The sequence below is a fragment of the Chiloscyllium punctatum genome, chromosome 32, assembly GCF_047496795.1.
Source record: "Chiloscyllium punctatum isolate Juve2018m chromosome 32, sChiPun1.3, whole genome shotgun sequence".
NCBI classification, from domain to species: domain Eukaryota; kingdom Metazoa; phylum Chordata; class Chondrichthyes; order Orectolobiformes; family Hemiscylliidae; genus Chiloscyllium; species Chiloscyllium punctatum.
The window spans coordinates 63,504,628-63,528,899 of record NC_092770.1 but is presented as its reverse complement, the minus strand read 5'-3'; the positions used below and the strand labels follow the sequence as shown (position 1 = coordinate 63,528,899).

At 42.2% G+C, this 24,272-nt stretch overlaps 1 protein-coding gene across 4 annotated transcripts in view; it reads right to left on the bottom strand.

Moving 5' to 3' along the window:
• LOC140458230 (DENN domain-containing protein 5B-like) overlaps nucleotides 1–24,272 on the bottom strand; it is a 297,730-nt gene that overhangs the window by 105,093 nt on the left and 168,365 nt on the right. The window lies entirely within an intron of this gene.

Below are 24,272 nucleotides of genomic sequence, written 5' to 3'. Positions count from 1 at the left end.
CTCCCTGTTGCCACGGTGACTAGATCAGCAGGTTGCTTTGTTCTGTGCCTCTAACATTACGAAGCAGCCGTGAGCCACTTTCATTCGTGGCTAACAATTGATCCAAATCGTCTTAGGCTTCTCATTTCAAATTGTTCATCAAACATTCAAACCGTTTTCAGTTTAAATTCAGACTAGGAGATGACAGGGTTTGTGTGGGGAATCTTCTCTTTTCCTCTCCACCTTCCAAAATCCATTCTCTCCTGCAGACTCTTTATGGCGTGTGTTTTCACATATACATTCCCACCAACATCAAGCCCGCTTCCCATAAGATTCTGCCTGACCTTTGTGTCTTAGCTCAGATAGCAGGACCTGCCATTCATAGGGGCTGACACAGCTTAATACTTCAGTTGCTCAACGTCCAGACATAAGCTTATAACCTGCGTTCACTTGCTGTTTTGTGTCTCATTTTCTTAGCCCATGAGTGTAGATGGCAGTGGTTGCAATGCCTGCTTGTTAAACCTGGCTGACAGTAATCGACTGCTATCGAGGCCAACTTCCCTGAAATGGGGCAATGGCCGTGTCCATGTCATTTGTGCTGCATTACCCCACTCAAATTTCCCAAAGCAACGAGGCAGATTAAATAACCAGGTACAGTTTCGGCTGTTCGGTGATGACAGGCTCAGCAATCATTGTGCAAAGGCCCTGCAAATAGCGATGAGATGAATGAGCACTTCATTTGCTTTTCTGAACGTTAATCGAGAGTGGAATGTTGGTCAGGACACCAGAGAATGTGCTCGAGGTGGGTGATGTGCTGACAGCCTTGCCCCACTTCCCCAGAATGATCCAATATGATTGCGCATTAGAAGTGTAACATTATCTGTTGGGTCAATATTAATGGAATCACAACAGATGTCCGTCTTTAGAAAAGCTTTCATCAATCCTTACAAACAATGTGTCAATTGTACACGTCAGCGTAAGGAATCAGATGTCCTTGGAAAACATTGCAGTTTAGTCCTGGGAGTTGGATTTCTCCAGTTCAAGGCATTTATACACAAAAGATTGCTGAGCAATTCAGAAAACATTCATCATTTTGTACTGGCCAACGTAATGAGTTCAGAACCTTTTCATCATTACACTTCTCCTGTCATGCATTCTTCAATCCATTTATCACTGTCCTCTGTGTCCTCTCTCAAAGTTAGAACTTGGTACCTTGTTCTTCCTTGAGGATGAGTTGACCAGTATATACTCGGGCTAATTGGGTCACTTGTTCACACAGCCTGTACGGATTCAATGGGCTGAATGGCCACCTGAGCTGTACAGTTTGACAATGAAGACATGACTTTGCTTAAACAGCACCTTCCACAACCCAAAGCCTTTTAATAACCAACGAACCACTTTGCAGTCACAGTAGTAAAGGAGTAAATGCTACAGCCAATTTTCACATAGAAAGATTCTATAAACAAGCTATTTAACTCATGCTATTGCTTGGGAGACACAAGTCAATCAGGATCCCAGAAGGTCTGCTTTTCTTTGAAATTGTGCCAGGGGATTTTTTTTATATCCACCCAATAGATTGGAGGGGCATAGGCTGTGCCAATACAGCACAGTAACAGGCCCTTTGGCCCTCCAAGCCTGCAGCAATACTTGAATCAGTTGCATCTCAACTGAGAGACGAGAGTGCTCCCATGACTGACAGTCGAATACATGCTTTTCCCACAATTAACAAACTGAATTAAGAAAATATTGCTGGCAGTACAGACACTGTAGAGCCAGAATGATTTCACCTATAGGTCCAATCCAAAATTAGAGACTAGATTCCAGGCTGGTATGTACATCACCAGAGGTGCCTTGCATTACAGCTGAGTTTAAGACCTATCTGCCTCTTACAGCAGTTCCAAGTAAATTTACAAACAAGCATAGAAAATAAGCAGAGACGATGGCTATTCAGCCCTTCAAGCCTGCACCGCCACTCAATATGATCATGGCTGATCATGTAATCTCACTATCCCACTCCCACATTCTCCCCATACCCCTTAATCCCTTTAGCCACAAGTGCCATGTCAAGCTCCCTCTTGAATGAATCTAATGAACTGGCCCCAACAGCTTTATTTGGGAGAGAATTCCACAGGTTCACTACTCTCCAAGTTCTTGCTCATCTCAGTCCTGAAAGGCTTACCCCTTATTCTTGGACTGTGACTTCCTAACATCGGGAACGTTCTTCTCACACTGAGCCTGTCCAGTCCCATCGGGATTTTAAATGTTTCTATAAGACTGCCCCCCCCCCCCCCCCCCGCCCCCATTCTTAAAAATTCTGGCAAGTATAAACCCCGTCGGTCCGACCTTTCTTCAAAATCACAGGATGTTCTCCCTGTCCTCCGCCAATATTTGTCTCCCAACCAATGCCACCAATGGTTGTGAGTAACCAATGGTTACTCACAACAACTTGCATTGATATAGCACCGTTGACATTGCAAAACATTTCACTGAGCTAAACAGGAATGCGATCAGACACAACCGATGCATAGTCCTGGAAGGAGATGTTAGGCCAAGTGACTAAAATGGTAAAGCAAAATGCTTCACATGCTGAAAGTCTGTAACAAGTACAGAGAGTGCTGAAGAGAGAGAAACAGAGTTGCCAATCAGAACTGAAAGATTCTTCCGTGGAAGAGTCACACCAAGGAGAAAGTGAGGACTGCAGATGCTGGAGATCAGAGTCGAGAGTGTGGTACTGGAAAAGCACAGCAGGTCAGGCAGCATCCGAGGAGCAGGAGAGTCATACCAGACTTGAAACGCTGAACACGGTTTCTCTTTCCACAGCCAATGCCAGGCCTGCTGTGTGTCTGTGTGTTTGCTTGATTAAAAAGGTTGATTTTAACTTGATTTCTTGTTTGTGGATTTTTACTGTGGAACCATTAGTTGACTTGGGGGTTTGATTGAAACTCAATAGCAATGGTAATTTATTGGACTTGAAATTTCTCCTTGGATAGGAGGTGTTTCGCTGTTATTTGAGCTCAAGGTTCTTATTAACTAACATTATACATTGAAATCTGCTGAATTGAGCCATTTGGCTCAAAGTCCCAAAATATATCTGAATGGCACCATTTTGGCAAATTTCACATTCAATAGTGTCAGTGTTTGGGAGTTGAATACACACATTTGCGATCTCAGGAATGGTCTCACCAAATTCCTGCACTCTCAACCCCAGAAAAATCACCCTTTCCACACTACTCAGAACTTCTCCATTTCCTGTTTTGACCCACAGAGGTTCTGATAGACTAAAGCGGAAAGTTTGTGTTGAGTCATTCATGAGATTGTTGGCTAAGGTTGATCATCCTTCATGGGGCAAGTGGTGGTCAGCTGCCTTCTGGAACATCTGCCATTCTTGGAGTGTAGAAACACACACAATGGTGCTATGAAGAGACTCCACGACTTGAGCATTAACAGTGAGGGAACGAGGGCATTGTTCCAAGATGGGTATGCTTTGGAGGGGGACTTATAGGTGCTGTTGTTCCAATGCATCTGCTGCCCTTGTCCTGCTAGGTAGAAGTTATGGGTTCAGAAGGAGCTGTTGAATGATCATTGGTGAGTTACTGCAGCATGTTTTGAGATGATCCACACTGTTGCCAGTGTGCAATGGTGGTAGAGGTAGCATGTTGATGGTGGTTCAAGTGGGTGTCAGTAAGGAGGGCTGCTTTGCTTTGGATGTCATAGAGTCATAGAGATGTACAGCACAGAAACAAATGCTTTGGCCTTTCTCACCCATAGCGACCAGATATTCTAAACTAATCTAATCCCATTTGCCAGCATTTGGCCCATATCCCTCTAAATGTTTCCTATTCATGTACCCATCCAGATACCTTGTACATGTTGTAATTGTACCCACTTCCTCTGGCAGCTCATTCCATACACTCACCACCCTCTGCATGAAAAAGTTGCGCCTTAGGACCCTTTTAAATCCTTCGCTTCTCACCTTAGCCTATGCCCTCTAGCTTTGGACTGCCCTACCCTGGGGACACGACCTTGACTATTCATCCTATCCATGCCCCTCATGATTTTATACACGTCTTTAAGGGCACCCCTCAGCCTCCGATGCTCCAGGGAAAATAGCCTCAGCCTATTCAGCCTCTCCCCATAACGCAAACTCTCCAACTTTGGCAACATCCTTATTAATCTTTTCTGGGCCCTTTCAAGTTTAACAATATTCTTCCTATAGCAGGGAGACCAGAGCAGAATGCACTGTTCTAAAAGTTGCCTAACCAATGTCCTGTACAGCCTCCCAACTCTTATACTCAATGCACTGACCAGTAAAGGCAAGTGTACCAAATGCCTTCTTCACTCAGCTGTGTATCTGTGACTCCACATTCAAAGAACTATGAATTGCTTGTCAAGCTTCTTGAACGTTGTTAGAGCTGCACTCGTCAAGGCAATTAAAGAGTCTTCCATCACACACCTGGCATGTGCCTTGTAAATGGTAGATGAGCTTTGTGCATTACAGGCTCACCCATACTTAGAATTGATCAGGTCCTGCCTGAACCACCAGCAGTGGCTCTGTCAGTGACACACTGAGCCTCTGAGCCACAAGGTTGTGTGGGCAAACTCCACACCAGAGATTGAGAACAGAAACCAAGACACTCCAGTGCAATACTGATGGACTGCTGCAATGTTGGAAGTGTGCCCATCAGACTAGACATTAAACAGAAACACCACACACACTCTCAGATGGGGACCCCATGTCATTATTTGAAAGAAGATTCAGGGGAATTACCTCTGATGTCTCAAATTATATGGTCATTATTATATTGCTATATCTGGGAGCTTGATACTAGCTGCTTCATTATAACAGTGGAGACATGTCAAAAGGACTTGACTGAACATCGAGTGCTTCGAGACATCTAGCAATTGTGGAAAGCTCTATGCCAAATGAAAAGCTCTCTTTCATTCCAAGCACACTTCACTTTGAACCTTCACACTAGCAAAGAAGGGAGCGACTCCCATCGCATCCAGATTAGAAAGCTGAGCCCAGAGGGGCAGAAATTCCAATGTAACATGGAGCACAGACACTGATCTTTGTGTGAGTCACTCGCACAGGGAGCTGAAGAACTGGAACTCAATTAACAAAGAATCCCCTTGATGAGCACAAATTGCTCAGAGCAGCCCCAGGGCTTGAAGCAGCACCATTCCCGAAATGCATTAGTATTGCACAAACAGCTGCAACACAACCTCAATGAAGAAAGAAGCAGCTTTAAATAAAAACTTCCCCACTGCAGAATAAAAATAAGTACTAGGTCATTGCAGATGCTGGAATTTGTACTAAAACAAAAAAATGTTGGAGATCACAGCGGTTCCGGCAGCATCCAAGGAGAGAGAGCAAGCTCACATTTCGGGTCGAGATGACTCTTGCTGCTCTCTTTGTAATGGATGTTGCCTGACCTGCTGTGACATCTAGTATTTTTTGTGTTCAATGGAGAAAAAACTAATGGCTGACTTATCCCCTGGACACCACAGCCTTTTTGCTGCTGCAACATTGTATTACTCACCCTGTTCTATTACACTTATGCACTTTTGTATGGTATGATCCTGCATGCAAAACAAAACTTTTCACTGTAGCCAGTGACAATAATAAACAAAGTTTAAAAAAATCCTTTAGAAAGTGATGGCAGTGACAGTGGATCCACCAGTTGCAATCCTACAAAATTCCCAAAATTCTGGCAAGGCCCCAGGAGATGGGAAAATAGCAAGTGCTAACATCTTGAGCCAAGGAAGGAGAAATATGGAAAACAGTGAACATAGGCCAGTGAATCCAAGATCTGTCCCTGGAGCACTGTCAAAATCAATCATAAAAGGAGGGAGTAGAAGAATGTTTTCAATGGAGAGTTGGGGCCAAGTTAGACAGAGTTTTGATGTACAGGGCTTTCAAAGGTTATGGAGGGGCAGGGGTGGCAGGAAAAAGGATTAAAAGCCCCCATCAAATCAGCAACGAGCATATTAAGTGATGAAACAAGCTTGATGAGTTGAATAACTTGCTCCACTTTCTTATAATGGAATATGACATGGGAACATGTCAACAATGAAAGGCATGATTTGGAGATGCCGGTGTTGGACTGGGGTGTACAAAGTTAAAAATCACACAACACCAGGTTATAGTCCAACAGGTTTAATTGGAAGCACTAGCTTTCAGAGCAACGCTCCTTCATCAGGTGGTTGTGGAGGACACATTTGTAAAATTGTTAGCTGGCATTCTCACCAGTTAATAGCAAAGCCCACCCTGGCACCACAAAGCCAACCTGAGAATGCAACTTTTAAAAAAAAGGTTTTGTGATTTACACATGAAAGAAGTGAAACTATCATGGTATTCGAACAGATGAAAGACCCAACAGACAATCAAAGTATTTTCCAATGTATAATTTCAGTTACATCACACTGTAAATTTTTGCTATAAATTCTGTGCCTTACAACTGTGTCCTCCACTATCACCTGATGAAGGAGCAGCGCTCCTAAAGCTATTGCTTCCAATTATACCTGTTGGACTATAACCTGGTGTTGTGTGATTTTTAATAATGAAAGGAAGTAGTTGGACTCATACCAAGTTTATCGTGTCTGGAGGATATCCTGAAGTTCATAACTGCCAAGATATGGGTGAAAGGCCATCACTGTTGACATGTCAGAGCATGTGACATCTCATTTGCATACAGCAAATTCCCACAAAGAGCAAAAGGACAATGAGTTAATCATTTGTTTCAGCGATGTTTGACCAGGACCCTACAGGCATTTCCTGTTTAAGTCATAGTCAGAGTCATACAGCAAGGAAACAGATTCTTCGGTCCAACCCATCTGCACCAACCCGATATTCCAATCTGACCGAGTGCCATTTGCCAGCACTTGGTCCATATCCCTCTAAACCCTTCCTATTCCTGTACCCCATCCAGATGTCTTTTAAATGCTGTAATAGTACCAGGCTCCACCATTTCCTCATTTTCTACCTTAATGTTTTTCAAAAACACCCAACATCAGATAGGATCGTGAGGGTGGTATTTGGTATGCTTTCCTTTATTGGTCAAAGTATTGAGTACAGGAGTTGGGAGGTCATGTTGCAGCTTTACAAGACATTGGGTAGGCCACTTTTGGAATATTGTGTGCAAATTTGGTCTCCTTCCTATCAGAAGGATAGTGTGAAACTTCAAAGGGTTCAGAAAAGATTTAGAAGGATGTTGCTAGGGTTGGAGGATTTGAGCTATAGGGAGAGGGCAGTTTTCCCTGAAGTGCAGAGGCTGAGGGGTGACCTTATAAAGGTTTATAAAATCATGAGGGGCATGGATAGGATAAATAGACAAAGTTTCTTCCCTGGGGTGGGGGAGTCCAGCTCTAGAGGTCATAGGTTTAGGGTGAGAGGGGGAAGATATAAAAGAGACAGAGGAGCAACTTTTTTTACGTAGAAGGTGGTACTTGTGTGGAAGAGCTACCAGAGGAAGTGGTGGAGGCGAGTATGTTTGCAACATTTGAAAGGCATCTGGATAGGTATATGAATAGGAAGGATTTAGAGGGATATGGGCCGGGTGCTGGCAGGTGGGACTAGGTTGGTTTGGGATATCTGGTCAGCATGGATGAATTGGACTGAAGAGTCTGTTTCCGTACTGTACATGTCTATGACTCTATGACCACCTCCTTTTTTATGTCCACATGCTCTAGAATATCAACATGCCCCTCTCTCGACTCAGCATCCACCCACCTTGGTAAACAGGAAAATTTCGAGGTGTTTTAGATATATGTAAGGGCAAGAGAGTAGCTAGGAGGGAGATAGTGTGTGGATCCAGAGGAAGTGGTCCTTAATGAATACTTTGCATCAGTATTCACAAAGAGAAGGATGTGGTTCTTCTTCGAGACTGAGAGGGGTTAAAATATTATTCACATGTGGCATGGTCTCTGCACTGTAGCTTTATACCACTGTAGATTTTGTGCTCAAATTCCAGGAATGAATCCTTGAAACATTGACCTACTGATTCAGAGGCCACAGCAATACTGCTGAGTAATAGCTGATAATTTGAAAAACACATGGCAATATTTTTGGATTGGCTGAGTTTAAAATCCCCAGTCGGCCTGGCAGAGTTGCACTGCGAGACTGGGTAAGGTCAGATCTGAAAGTTGCACAATTTCCCAGCCCCAGCACGTCAGCTCTGGGTGCTGTAGTGCAATGCCTCGGTTATTGACCTCGTATGCCAGAGGGTTGAACTTTTCATGAGAACGAGAGTCCAAACATCACCCATTATACTTTGAGAATTTAATATCTCTTGTAAAACTCGACAAATAAGAAGTGGATGTCAAAAGAGTGGCCATGAAATTGTGAAATTGTAACTCCTGTGGGTACATTAATGCCCCCTTTGGGAAGGAAACCTGGAAGAGTCAGTGATGTTGATATGGGAGTGAATTCACAAATGTTTCATTTGGGAACATGATCGGCATGGACTGGACAGACCAAAGGGTCTATTTCCATGCTGCATGATTCTATGAATAGGAGATTTGCTTCCCTAAAGATTCAATAAACCAAATGGGTCTTAACTACAATCAAACCCTTTTGTGGTTACTTTTACCTGTAGCTTCATTGTTAATTCCAGATTTTTAAATTCAAATTCAGGTTCTCAAACTGTCATGGTGAAACGTGAATTCCAGCCCTCTCAAATATTGATGTTGAAGCATAACATTATCCCTGATTGAAAGTGCCTGCTGCTGAGTGGCTCATTTACTTCCTGAACAAATGCAAGAAGCTAAAGACGCTTGAATTGTCAGGTTTATCTGACTTCATGTGAGATCAACAATTAGCCTCAAGAATACCATGACTCACTCAATCCTAACAGGCATTACTTAACCACACACCAAACAGTAGGAGAGCTTGCCAACATTAGAATTTCTTCTGTTAAATGAAAATTTGCCACAGGCAGCCAGAAGAAACGAGAGGATTTCAGCTCCACGCAGCATGAGTTGCACAGTGTTTCAGTGTACTGTTGGGTCTCACTGAAAGATAAACTACATTTGAATTAACAAGACACAGGGGTCAAATTGCCACAGAGTCAGGAAGACTCCACAGACTTTTAAAAATGGCAGGAGGGAACTAGAGTTGGGGATCATAAACCCCCTACAGTGTTCACACCAACCCTCTGAAGAGCATCCCACCCAGACCCATCACAGTTCCCATGGCTAACCCACATAGCCTGCAAATCCCTGGGCACTATAGCATGCCAATCCACCTAACCTGCACATTTTCAGACTGTGGGGAGAAACACATGCAGACACAGGGAGAATGTGGAAATTCCACATAGGCAGTCACCAAGGCTAGAATTGAACACGGGTCCCTGGTGCTGTGAGGCAGCAGTGCTAATCACTGAGCCACCATGTCACCCTACAGATGGGGATTTTATTCACACAGAAAGGAAACACAAACTCAGTCAGGCCATTTGAATTTAGGCTGAGCTCACACAGTCATTTTGATTGTTGCAAGCAAATGGCAGTGTGGGGGGGGTCATGACTTGATCGAATAAATGCAATACACTTGACAGTTGGATACGGTCTGTATAATCGTCATAATCTGAAATTCTTCAAGGAAAAAATCCCATATGTAAAAGTTTTTTTTTAACAAACAGGCTGCAGCTACCACTGAATACATTAAAATACCTCTTCCGGATTGTTTTTATTGACAGGTCGTCCAGTGCAAATATATTAATTGTTTTGGTACAATTTAGATTCAAATACAGATGTAAAGCACCGAAACTGACCCTTCAGTCCAACTCGTCCATGCCAACCAAGACCTATAAATAGAGAGGTGGGACATATCACCAGCGCTTCACCAGAGACTCTCCCTGATGATGTTGTCCAGCCATGGTGACGAAACGTCTGAAACCAAACCTTCAAGTTAACTGACATACTTATCATCAACCTGACTAAATTAATCTAGTCCCATTTGCCAGCATTTGGCCCATATCCCTCCAAACCCTTCCTATTCAAATACCCATCCAGATGCCTTTTAAATGTTATAACCCAACCAGCCTGCAAATCCCTGGACACTATGGACAATTTAGCACGGACAATCCACCTAACTTGCACATCTTTGGATTGTGGGAGGAAACATATGCAGACATGGGGAAAATATGCAAATTCCACACGGTCAGCCAAGGTACAATACTCTTGAAAGTTTGATAAGGCCTCTATAATTGTCATAATTTGAAATTCTTCAAAAAAAAATGCTGCTCTTTAAAGTTTTTTTTAGAAAGTACAGGCTGCAGCTATCACTGAATATATAAAAATACTCCTTCCAGAGTGTTTAATTGACAGGCCATCCAGTGCAAATATATTCATTCCTTTGGTACTATGTAGACTCACTGAGTCAAGGAGATGTACAGCATGGAAACAAACCCTTCGGTCCAACTCGTCCATGCCAACCAGACATCCTAAATTAATCTAGTCCCATTTGCCAGCATTTGGCCCATATCCCTCTAAACCTTCCATTCATATACCCATCCACATGCCTTTTAAATGTTATAGCTGTATTAGTGTCCACCACTTCCTCTGGCAGCTCATTCCATACACGCACCACCCTCTGCGTGAAAAAGTTGCCCCATAGATACCTTTTATATCTTTCCCCTCTCATTTAAATCTACGCCCAGTAGTTCTGGACTCCCCCACCCCAGGGAAAAGACCTAGTCTATTTACCCTATCCTTGCCTGTCATGATTTTATAAACTTCTATAAAGGTCACCCCTCAGCCTCTGATGCTCCAGGGAAAGTAGCCCTAGCTTATTCAGCCTCTCCCTATATCTCAAACCCTCCAACCCTGGCAACATCCTTGCAAATCCTTTCTGAACCATTTCAAGTTTCACAACATGCTTTCCATAGGAGGAAGACCAGAATTGCACGCAATATTCCAAAAGGTGGCCTAACCAAAGTTCTGTACATCTGCAACATGACCTTCCAACTCCTGTACTCAGTGCTTTGACCAATAAAGGAAAGCAAACTACATGCCTTCTTCATTATCCTGCCTACCTGTGACTCTACTTTCAAGGAACTATGAACCTGCACTCCAAGGCCTCTTTGTTCAGCAACACTCCTCAGGACCACAGTATAAGTCCTGCCTTGATTTGCCTTTCCAAAATGCAACACCTCTAAGTTTAACTCCATCTGCCACTCCTTGGTCCATTGGTCCATCTGATCAAGGTCCTGTTGTAGTCTGAGGTAACCTTCTTGGATGTCCACTACACCACTAATTTTGGTGTCATCTGCAAACTTAGTACACCTCATATGTTCACATTCAAATCATTTATATAAATGACAAAAACCAAATGACCTAGCATTGATCCTTGTGGCACACCGCTGGTTACAAACCCCCAGTCTGAAAAGTAACCCCCCACCCTCTGTCTTGTACCTTCAAGCTAGTTCTATATCTAAATGGCTAGTTCTCCCTATATTCCATGTAATCTAACCTTCAACCAGTCTACCTTGAGGAACATTGTTGAATGCCTTACTGAAGTCCATATATCTTGGAGATCTCTGTTGATATTTCCTAACAGCTTTGTGAGAAATTAAAAATGCTTGGCTGAGTTTCAAACGTTACCTTCCTCCTGGTAGGTTTTTCTGAGTTCATAGCTTGACTGACAGTTTTAAAGATTATTAAAGGATCTGCTCTCTTGATGGGAGTCTAAGTAGATGTTTGTATGTACAGAAGCTTTACTACAGGTAGTTCTCTTATAACATGATGGCTGCGTTCTTATGCAACCCCGCATTATAGGAAAATTGCTCTTTAGAAACAGCGCTTAAAGTGTTGGTGATGTTATAGCCCTCACACATTTTAAAAGTTTGCTCTTTAGAAACAGTGTTCCCACTTCGTCAATTGTGTTACAGCCAATTTGTGTTAATGAAACACACAGTATAACTGAACAAACTGTATTTCAAGATCTTTATAAGCCTTGAATGGATTTCACAAATGGAATATTTTTAACTACAAGTTTGCATGAGTGAGAATTGTATTAGATTGTTATTGGCTTTCTTTCGCCTCCACACAGCTCCAGTGGGCTGCAAGGTGAATATTGATGACTGGCTATGTTGGTGACATGGAGGGTATTAAGGACTAAGAGAGACTAGGGGCTGAGAGTGCAAGGTAAGGATGTGACCAGCAAGGGTTAAAATGCTTAATATTTTTTGAATTAACTGGGACAAAGTCCCAGGGTTAGATATGTGTTTTCCAATCATCCTGTCTTGGCATTCCACACAGACCCAAGACTGTCTCCACTCTGCTTTGGGATTCCAGCTTGGGGGAAGGGGATATTGTTGAACTCAAAGCCCAGTTAAAAAACTGAGAATTTTCTGATTGGTTTCAATGTTGTGTTACCTCACTTTCTGAGAGTTGCATACTGCAAAAAAAAAATCTAGGTCACCTGAAATCACTGTCACAGCTTCCAGCGGATACTGTAGTTGGAAAAAGCGCAATTGATGTAAATGTTGATTTGGCTGTGCTCATCTCTCCACTGCATCAAGAAATGCTCACCATTCAGTTACTGAACCACAGATCAGATGTATGTGTCCATTTCAGGATCAGCAAGACAATCGCTGGCCTTAAGAGAGGAGTGGGATACTCTCCCTCCCTGGGTAGAGGAAAGTGGGGTGGAAGTGGAAAGAAATCACTTCACTTCTGTTTATCTTCCATTCCTCTTTTCTGCCAATTTTCTCATGAAAAAACATGACCCACACTGAAGTACTGTTGTAGGACATGACCAGGAAGATAGCATGAAGAGATCATTCTGCCCATTCAACTTTTTAAAAAAGTCATTCACAGTATGAGGATTCTGCTGGTTACCTTAGTATTTATTATCCATCCCTAATTGCCCAGGGCAATTAAGAGACAACCACTTTGCTGTGTATATACTGACATTTTTTACATTATTTTTTCACAAGACATAGACGTTACTGTCTAAGTCAGCACTTATTGTCCATCCTTAATAGCCCAGAGGATAGTTAAGAGTCAACCTCATTGCTGTGGGTCTGGAGTCACATGTAGGCCGAACCAGGTGAAGATGGCAGTTTCCTACCCTAAAGGAAAGTAGTGAACCAAATGGGTTTTTTGGCAATCGACAATGGATTCATGGTCATCATTAGATTTGTAATTCCCAATTTTTATTGAATTCAAATTGCACCATCTGCCATGGCAGGATTGGAACCCGGGTCCCCAGAATACTACCTGGGTTTCTGGATTAACAGCCAACTGATAAAGCACTGGGCCATCACCTCCCTTATAATTGCTTTTACATATATCTTGCTCCATTAACCAATAAATATCTAATGACTACAGTCATAGCCCCAACATCCACAGCCATCCATTACTTCGTCAAAGTATTAACTCTTCAAGTAATGTAGACAGCAATTCTAGTTAGCAGGCATATAGGTCTTTGAAATAGGTATAGTCTTGACTTCACCAAATCACCTTGCATACTAACCTACCTTTTTTTTTATAAAGCAGTACAATGCCATAATATTCAGAACCATAAACCTAGGTTTGCGTTTCCTATCTTGAGGTCTTGGATGCCCATTGTGATGTTCCCGCTGTTCTCTGAAACCACCCAAATCACAATACAGCCAGGAACTGAGCTTGGGGATCTTGCTTGATAATGTATGAGATGGTTTCTTCAAACACTAGTCCGTTAGATAGGAAACCATTGCAAATGAATGAAACTCAAAGCTCAGCTACCAAAGCGAGAGTGGCCTAGTGTATATTCCCCATTACTGCAGCCTGATACTTGGAACCATGACCTCAAACTGACCTCAAATTCAGTGAATCCTGAATTTCCACATTTTGTAGTGCTTCCTTGAGATACAAACACCGTCTTGAAGGATATATATCTTACACCTTACAGCAGGATGTATTTCAGCAATTCAGCCTGAAGCCTTCCCACCTTCCAATTACTTTGCAATGACATCAGAATCAAAAAGAAACTACAGAATAATCACGCAAACACTTACAGAATCATAACACGAAAACAGACCCTTCAATCCAACTCATCCATGCCAACCAGATATCCTAAATTAATCTAGTCCCATTGCCACCATTTGAACCATGTCACTCTAAACCCTTCTTGATGCCTTTTAAATATTGGAATTGAACTTATTTCCACCATCTCCTCTGGTAGCTCATTCCATACACGCACAACCTCTGCGTGAAAACGTTGTCCCTCAGGTCCCTTTTAAATCTTTCCCCTCTTACCTTAAATCAATGTTCTCTGGTTTTGAACCGCTTTACCCTGTGAAAAAGACCTTGGCTATTCACTCTATCCATGCCCCTCATGATTTCATAAACCTCTGTAAGTTCACCTTTTAGCCTCTGACACTCCAGTGAAAACAGCCCCAGCCTATTCAGCCTTTCCCGACAGCTCAAACCCTCCAATCCCAGAAACATCCTTGTCAATCTTTTCTGAACCCTTTCAAGTTTCAAAACAGTGTTCCTATAGCAGGGAGACCAGAATTGAACACAGTATTCCAAAAGTAGTGTAACCAATGTCCTGTACAGTTGCAATATGACCTTCCAACTCTTATACTCAATGCACTGACCAATAAACGCCTTCTTGTCTACACTGCCTGTCTGCAACTCCACTTTCAAGGAACTACAAAGTTGCACACCAAGGTTTCATACTTTTTTATGAGTTTTGGGCCTTGCTTTGGATCGTCTCTTGTGTTCGGATTCAGAGCCAGACAGTGAAGGGCACTGAACACTCATCCTTATACACTGCTTTCTATGTTCAGAGGTACACATTACATATCATATGCTGCTAACCAACAGCCTTTCTATTCCTATATCCAAAAGCTTAGATGATCTCTCCCAATTCATACAATTAAACACCCGGAAGTCATATAAAGATCATCCCACTACAGCAGAATGAGTAACTGCTGCAAATTTGACATTTGCATGTGCAATGTGGACTGTCCAAGATCTAAACAAACTATTGTTTCACCTCGAGGGAGATTGCCTTCATATACCTCTTCAGTTATTTTAAAGGTGGAATATGTTAAAACTCCACCTCGGCAGGTTGGCTTGCTTTACTCAAGTATCATAATCTTCTAATCACTCTCTTGCATTCTTCTGAGTCTGGTCAAAGCTGGTCTTTACTGCTACATATGTTATTGTGTGGTGTTTATGGTGTTAGGCATGTAGTCGTGTGGTCCTTATGGTGTTACGTATGATGTTGTGTAGTGTTTATGGTGTGTAGTGTATGTAGTTGTATGGTGTTTATGGTGTGATGTATGTAGTTGTGTGGTGGTTATGATGTTACATATGGATTTGTGTGGTGGTCATGGTGTGATGTATGTTGTGTGGTGGTCATGGTGCTACGTATGTAATTATGTGGTGGTTATGGTGTGACATATGTGGTTATGTGGTGGTTATGGTATTATATATATAGTTGTGTGGTGGTTATGGTGTGATGTATGTAGTTATATGGTGTTTATGCTTCTATTTTTATCAGCTTGTATTCACACTGAAGGCCAGTTGGCACCATTCCAAACAAAACTTGCAATACAATGGGTATGAGATATTAGCCAATTCATGTGACGGGTTGGTAAAGTCCTTATCATTTGGGAAATAATACAAAGGAATAATTTGTTAGCATTCAATCAAATTTATTGGTATTTTATCCACACATTGTCTTGGTGCCTTCATAAGGAGCATGCTTTGTTTTAAACCTTAACATTAAAAGTAACTTTGCTAAACTCAAGTTCCTTTGCTGGAAATATGGTCATTAAATCCTAATACATGACCCCTATTTAGCTTGTAGACGTTTTTAAATTGACCGGTCCAGATGTGTCATGACACATGTGGGACTTAAATCCAGACCTTCTGACCCAGAGGTATGGACACTCCCATTGCACCACACCCATTCACCTGTACACTTGCCAAGGAAGTGACTACTTCTTGTACGCACTAAAGGAGAGAACTACTCATAAAGCCAGCTCTTTCACACTTCTAACTAAACCTTCAACATGTCCAATCATGCAAGTTCCAATTCTTATGCTCAAACAGTTTGTAATTTTCTCATATTGTTAAATATTCTGCGCAGCAGATCGTAGGAAATGTAACTTGCTTTGTCTTCCCAGATAACTCTGCAACTGTCGCTCAAAGCAAATATTCAATGTTTCCAACTGTTGAAATGGCCCTCGCAAACACAGTCAACAGCCAAGTTGGTGATTTATGAAGGAGTTCAGCACAAGTCTCTGATGATACATCTGATCTCAGATTACAAGTGAAAACACCATCCTTTCCAAAGTTCCAATGAGAAGACAGATATAACTGCAGTTGATTCGTGAATATAACTCATTAGCTCACAAGAAAACCAGAAATAAGAGTTGATGACATGGTTGGCCAAGCCTGCTCTGTCTAATTGTGGCTAATCTAAAAAAATCTCTGAATGTCTACAATGACGACAGTGTATGTAAGAGTGAATTAGAAAATGACTTTTTGTTTATGGAAATTCTTCATAAACACAGTTTAATATTAACAGTTAAAGTACAACAAAATACAAAATTAGCCATGCCATAGGCAATGTGAACCAAGATTACTTGGATTTGTGGGAGGAAAAAAAAGAATGTAGATCCAGGATCAGGCCTTTCAGCCCTTCTAGCCTCTTCCACTTTCAATAAGATCAGAGTTCGTCTGCACATTAAATTCAACACCCGACTTGATTCTGTAACCCTTAAAGCCATTGGTGAACAAAGAATCCTTCGCTCCCAATCTCAACAGCTTTCCAAAGAACCCAGCAGAGAGAGTTTCGGTAATGGACAAGTGTCTTGGCACTGTTTAAATAATGAATAGGCAAGTTTTTCCCAGCCCCTGATCAGCATTCATCTCTCAACCGACGCCATTACAAACTGTTTGTCAGAACCTGCTGCAGATAAATTGGCTGCCGGGTTCCTTAAATTACAACAGTGACCACATTGCAAATCATACTTCACTCACAGGAAAGCACTTTGAGTTTATATGGTTGAGAAAGGTGCTATATAAATAATACATATGTATTTTCTTTCCCTTCTTATTAAAGAGAGAACTGACAGGAAATGGTAGGAGATATAAAAGAGACCTAAGGGGCAACTTTTTCACACAGAGGGTGGTCCATGTATGGAATGAGCTGCCAAAGGAAGTGATGGAGGCTGGTACAATTGCAACATTTAAAAGGCATCTGAATGGGTATATGAATAGGAAGGGTTTGGAGGAATATGGGCCGGGTGCTGGCAAGTGGGACTAGATGGGGTTGGGATATCTGGTCAGCATGGATGGGTTAGACCGAAGGGTCTGTTTCTGTGCTGTACAACTCTGTGACTCTATGACTAGAACTGGAATGTACTTGCAATGACAGTACTGACCTTGATAGTGACATTCACTGAATGGCAGAGATGGGAGGTCGAGACAGAAGCAAGGGGAGGAGTATTCACAAAACCAGATAGTTATTTGACTGAAAATCAATAGACTCTGAGACACATGTTCTCTTTTCTCTGGTGCTCTGGACAGTATTCAGAGGCAGAGAGAAAGTGGATATTATCTGGAATTCCTTCCCTATCTGTGTTAGGAAGTAGATGGACATGAGTTAGTTAAAAATGAACAGTTGATTTAGCATTAACTGCCCCTGCAAAAGAGTTCCAAACTCTTACTTCAGTGTGTGTAGAAGTGTTTTCTAATTTCACTCTGCATGTTCTGGTTCTAATGTTAAATGTTCATTAATTCCAGAGTCCTAGCCTTCCCAACCATAAGAAATAATTTCAGAGCCCCTAACCTTCCTAAAGACTTTGATCAAATCCTTGGACATGCTAAGGTCCAGGGTAATATTGTATGCTTGTGCAGTTTTATCTCTGGAGCCAAGACGTTATTCTGAAAAATCAGCACTACCTGTTCCCCAAGGCCAATTTGTCCTTTGCTTAAATGTGGTGTACAAAACTACTCATTGTAGTCCAGGTCCAACCAGAGCTTGTATAGGTGAAAGTTAACTTCTATTCACTTGCATTTGAGTTTCCTGAGATCTAAAACCCAACATTCCATGAACATTTTGCATCTTCTCCTTAGTTTTTAATAATCTATGTGTTGGGCCTCAAAGTCTTTGTAGATCTCCGCTCTTTCTTGTTTGTTACCATGTAGAAAATACAATATCCCATCCATTCCAGGTCTAAATTGGACGACCTCAGGTTTTGCTGCATTGAAATCTATTTGCCACAGTTTTGCCCATTTATTCCATGTACTTTTTAACTTTCCCCTTCATTGCTTACCTCCCTTTGTGCCTTCACAATCTTGTGCAATGCGTTCTTTCCCCACCCCTTATCATTTAAATTGCTTTTTTTTAATAATGAATGTATCCAGGGATGTTATCACACACCTCTGGAGCAGGTGGGACTTGAACCCAAGTCTCCTGTCTCAGAGGTAGGGACAATACCAATATACCACAAGTGCCCATCATTCAAGCTGTTAATAAAATAGTGAATACCAATGGCCTGCATAAAGACTCTAACAATAGACTGTCCACCAAATGCTGTGAATTTGTCAATTATCTGGTGAGATAATTTGAAATTAATCCTTAACCCCTTCAAAATAGTTCCTCACTGAGCAACCTTCTAAGATTGAGCGATGATTAAGATTTATCAATTGGGAGTAGTCTCAAACACTGATGTCAACTCTAATTTGATCATCATTCCTCACATTAGCACTGAACTGCCTTTATAACCTCTGTTCAATTGAAAGTTGACCCTGTCTGCAACTATTTATATCTCCTCAGTATTTGCTTTTGTGAGATTTAAGTAGAGCTAATTATAAGATAATAAACAAACTGTCGTGCGTGGTGCACTGTCTGACTTCTCCTCAGATGATGTGGCTGGAAAGAATTAATTCATTCCATCAGTAGTTGTGCGCATTCTAATTGATGGTTGGTGAGTTGCAGTCATATTCAATCGTAACAACACTCAATGATCTAAACACAGTCATCATTCAATCCTAGAAGGTCCCTTCATGAGGAACTACATTGAGGGGGCTGAGTATTTGTTTGGATCCTTGACATATTTATATCGATCGTGATATCCCCAGAGTTCTGACCTGACAACCCACCAGGTTAATGCGTGGTTGCTGGTGTGAGGAAGTCTTATAATGGGTCAAAGAAAAGTCCCTAAAATAGCTTTTCTACTGTGCATTATCTTTCCAGCGCAGTGTCTTACCCCAAGGGCTTTCTAAACCCTAGAGACGTTTCAGAAAAACCCAAGGTACAGGTTGTTCTGTTATAATGCGCATTTGGTCAATGCAAATTTGAATTGGGATCATTGTTTTTACAGCACGAACTTTTAAAATGTGTGTTGGCTGTAACACAATTACAGCACCAACACTTTAAAGGCTGTTTCTAAAACGTGATTTTTCTATAATGCTGAGTTGCACAAGAACGCACCCATTGCATTATAGATGAACTGACTGTAATATGCTTGACCTTTTTTCTTGGTATTGGTGCATTGATCAGGATTGTCAAGTGAGTAGGTAGGAAATTATTGAAACATCTTCACACAGTAATGATCTTGCTATGGCACTGCGCTATCAATGAACTGAAGACAAATATCTCACAAAACGAAACAAAGGTGGAGGTTAGACTGCCTGATAACTCAGCAAGTTTACACACCTGAGCACTGAGCTCCAATGCCTGGCCTTTCTACCTTTAATCTTGGGTCTTCTCTTGATCTCCCCTGATTCAAATAGGGCCAGAACTGTCCTCAGCACTACTGTCTTAGAGTTAGGGATTACAGTCCTCACATCATATACACATGGAGCACATCAAGGTTTATCATTGTTAAATGGGAATAGAGTAACTTTTTGATTTGATTTGATTTGATTTATTATTGTCACGACCAATGTACAGTGAAAAGTGTTGTTTTATACGCCATACAGGCAGATCCAACCATACAAAATGCATTAGGGTAACAGAACTGAGCGAGAAATCTAATGGTACAGCTGCACCAAAATAAGGTCAACATTAAGTTTAAAGTTTGGGAGGTCGATTCAGAAGTCTAACATCAATAGGGAAGATGTTGTTCTTGAACTTGTTGCTACGTGAGTTTAAGCTTTTATATTTTCTGCCCAGTGGAAGAGGCTGGGGTGGGAGGGGTCTTTGATTATGTGGACTGCCTTTCTGAGGCAGCAGAGAACATAGACGGAGTCTATAGATGGAGGGTTTATCAATGATATACCCCTTTTCCCAATTCCGCATCTTGCTGAGACCATCACGGTTTACACATGGTTCATGGACACTTGTGGGGTTTGGGTAAGGCACAAGGGGACATCTACTGCCCATGGAATTTTATCCCAAAAAGGAGCCAAAGAAAATTGGTAGAAAAGCTACAAGGAAGCAGCAGGTTTCATTGTGCAACAATTTCACCTCTCATTCCACACACATCCTCATTCCATTAGTCTTTGAACTGGTAGGAGGCTCCTGAGCCATGGTGTGTCAGGTCCAGCACATACCCATCAAATGCTTTGAATAACTTCTGAGATTCCACAGTTCCCGTGGGAATCAGTAAGTCCTGCCCAGAAAGTTTAATTATTTTACCTGTATTGAATTCAGCCTGCTGTTTTGTACCTCCATGGATATTGTAGATATCAACTCACTAAAATGCCTTCAAAAGCACATTTCAAACTCAATCTCTAATCTAGAGAGACAAGGGCAACAGATGCATGGGACCACTACCCCCTGCAGCTTTCCGTCCTAACCACTCACCAGCCTAACTTGGAAATATATTGCCATGTCTTCAGTATTGCTGGGCCAAAATCCTGGATCTCCCTTCCGAGTTGTGAGTGTCTCTCCACCCCAAGAACTGCAGTGGTTCAACAAAGTAGCTCGCCACCAGCTTCTCAAGAGTAATTAAGGGTGGGCAATAAATTCTGGTCCAGCCAGTGATGCCCACATAGCATAAACTACAAACAAACATTATGTTCCATCCTAACTAAGCAAGGCTCAACAACCTACACCCTCTCCAAAAGTTTCAATCTTCAGTATCTCACCCAAGTCACCTACAAATCCAATGTTTGCGGCACTCCAGAAAAATTAAGAAGCTAAGAACTTATGTGGCAACTAGATTGGAGCAGAAATGGGGAACTGATGAGGTAACTCTTCCACTCTTTCAAAGGACCTGTACGAGCAAGATGGGCTGAATAGTCTCATTCTGTGCTGTATCATGCTGTGTTTCTATATTCATTGGGACTTTCAAGCCACCATCAGGTGTATTGCTTGTGGTGGCATTGTGGTAATGTCACTGGAATGTAACCTGGAATTCTGGGATAACCCATCTGGTGATATTGTCTACCACAGCAGATGGTAGACTTTGAATTTAATAGATTCCTAGGAGAAGAAGCCACCCTAATGGTGACCATGTAATTAGTGTCAATGGTTGTGAAAAAAAATCTAGTGCACAAGGGAAGGAAATCTGATGTCCTTCCTTGGTCTGGTTTACATGTGACTCCAGACTCACAACAGGGTGGTTAATTCTTAACTGCCCCGAGGCAGTTAGGGACTCTAGCATTTAATAGATAAAGCTTAAGAATGAGTCAGTAATGGCCATTTAGGGTTGAGAACTTATTGCCATCCTAAGTCAGTGATACCAACATCCTGAGAATGAGCTTTAAGAAAGTGATTTGCATCATGTGAACTTTGCATTTGTCAAAATATGACTAAATACAGGCTCAACATTTTGTCAGGGTGTGGGAAGTGGGGGGCGGGGGGGAGGGGAGGGGGGGGGGGAGGGGGGAGGTGTGGGAATAAGGAAACACCCTCCACAGCACGACATTGTAGTAAAATCCTGGAGCTGATAAGCTTGGTGGGAGGTGGGCCCTCAGGACTGGTACAAGTGAAAGTGAGGACTGCAGATGCTGGAGATTAGAGTCGAGAGTGTGGTGCTGGAAAAGCACAGCAGGTCAGGCATCAGAGGAGCAGGAGAGTTGATGTTTCGGGCAAAACCATTCCTCAGGAATGAGCACTGGTATAGACAACATTGGCTGATAGGGAGTGCTGGACCGTCAGAGGTGTTTTTTAAAAAATTAAATGATAAACTAAGAGCATAGCTTGGCCTCTCACATGAACACAGAACATCCCATGGTACACTTTTGAGCAGTTTGGGAATTCTAATGATATTCAAACCCCAGTCAAAAATGTCTACAATAGAATAACCAATCATTGATGATTAAAAGCCTGCAAGATCTGACTGTGCGTACACTGGCTGCCAGTTTTGACCTCAAAACACACTTCAAACACAGTGTCTTGGTCTAAAGTATCTTGGGATGACCAGAGGTATTAAGAATGCTATAAAATGCCAGTGCTGTTTCTTTCAATAGCAGGAATGCCATTTTAAAAAGGCCTTAGCATAAACAGTAGGCTTTTCCAAAAGCTGCCAAACTTCTGGCTATTTTTCCATCCTCTCGCAAATGAGGACCAGGGAGCCAAATCCACGATATCTGTTAGAAATGGCAAAGTAATAAAAGCTCAGCTGTACCACCAGAGGTTTACATAGGTGGGTGGCACGGTGGCACAGTGGTTAGCACTGCTGCCTCACAGCGCCAGAGACCCGGGTTCAATTCCCGCCTCAGGCGACTGACTGTGTGGAGTTTGCACGTTCTCCCAGTGTCTGCGTGGGTTTCCTCCGGGTGCTCCGGTTTCCTCCCACAGTCCGAAGATGTGCAGGTCAGGTGAATTGGCCCTGCTAAATTGCCCGTAGTGTTAGGTAAGGGGTAAATGTAGGGGTATGGGTGGGTTGTGCTTCGGCAGGGCGGTGTGGACTTGTTGGGCCGAAGGGCCTGTTTCCACACTGTAAGTAATCTCATCTAATATGCATTGAGTGAATAAATTGCATGCCAGTGATCTGGAAAATATGGTTAACATCCAGTTATATACAATTGTCAGGTGCGACAAAAACAGAGCTGTAACCAAAAGTGAGAATGTCACGGTATTATGACATTTTTCACACCACAATATCTAATTATGATTGAGAGCAGGTAGGGCAGTAGGATTAACACTGTAGTAGAAGAGAGTGAGAAGTCTTTTCCTCTTTTATTCTGTTCTCCCTCTTGTGCTTTCTAGCTTAGCTCCTTCAGTAGCAGCCCTGCCTCAGAGACAGACATTTCTGGGTTGAAACTGTTTGTGCCCACAGTCTAAGCTGACACATTAGTGAAGCACTAAAGGAATGCTGCTTTGTCAGAGGTGCTGTCTTTCTGGTGAGTTGCTGAACTGAAGATTGAACTGCTGGGCTATAGCGTTTGGGAACATGTTCAAGATCTCACAATACTCTTCAAATGGGAGCAGGAAATTCTTCCATTGAGTACGATGATGTGGTAAGTGGTGAGTTTACACTCTATCATAGGGACAATTAGGCAGGGGGTGTTCTCTCATGTTGGGCCTGGGTCTGTTAATTTATTTATCATTCTAATTAGTCAACAACTCCACAATTATCACATCACACCAACTAGGATGCTAAAAGACAAATTTGGTGGTCTTTTTTCTTATTCACAGTTCCGGCAGACAAAGAGTGAGCCAGACTCTTGGAAAGAATTGCAAGATGGAAAAGTGGAGGTAGATGCTGAAAGTCATTTCCAAGGCTATTGGATAGCATTGGGCAGCGACACAGCAAGATGGCCCGAATGGCTTCCTCTTCAGGGTTGGCCTAGTGATTTTGCAACAAGGAATTAAGCCCAGCTTCACATTCTTATACAGACTGTGGAGAAACCACTCATTCCTTTGACACTGCATCTGACGCCAAATGGACAGAATCAATCTTGTGAATGGGCCACTCTTACAAAACATTACTCAGATCACACTTCATGTAACTCAACGATTCACAGCATTAAAGAGGCAATTCAAAAAATTGACATTCTCAACACCAAGACTTGGTGTTCCATTCCCTGTGCCCCCTCACCCCGCGTGTGACTACCCTCATTTCCCCAAGTCTAATACAACCTCCAGCTTGAGAAGCTAAGTATTTTATTCTCCCTTCTTTTATTTTGGTGGCTTAGCGGACAGCTCTTGCTAGATTTGGCTTTTTTTTTGCATTTTCAGCAGTTCCTCAGCTAGATACAAGTACTCCCCTCTTTATTGATATATCCCCTAACATGTCTGTAGCGTTTTATTATTCTTTTCTAAAGATGAGTTTCTGAGATATACCTACAGTCAGAGGGGAAGAAATGGGAGGCAATTGCCGACTGGTTGTTAATCCAGAGAATATCCAGATAATGTTCTGCGGACATGGGTTCAAATCCTGCCACGGCAGATG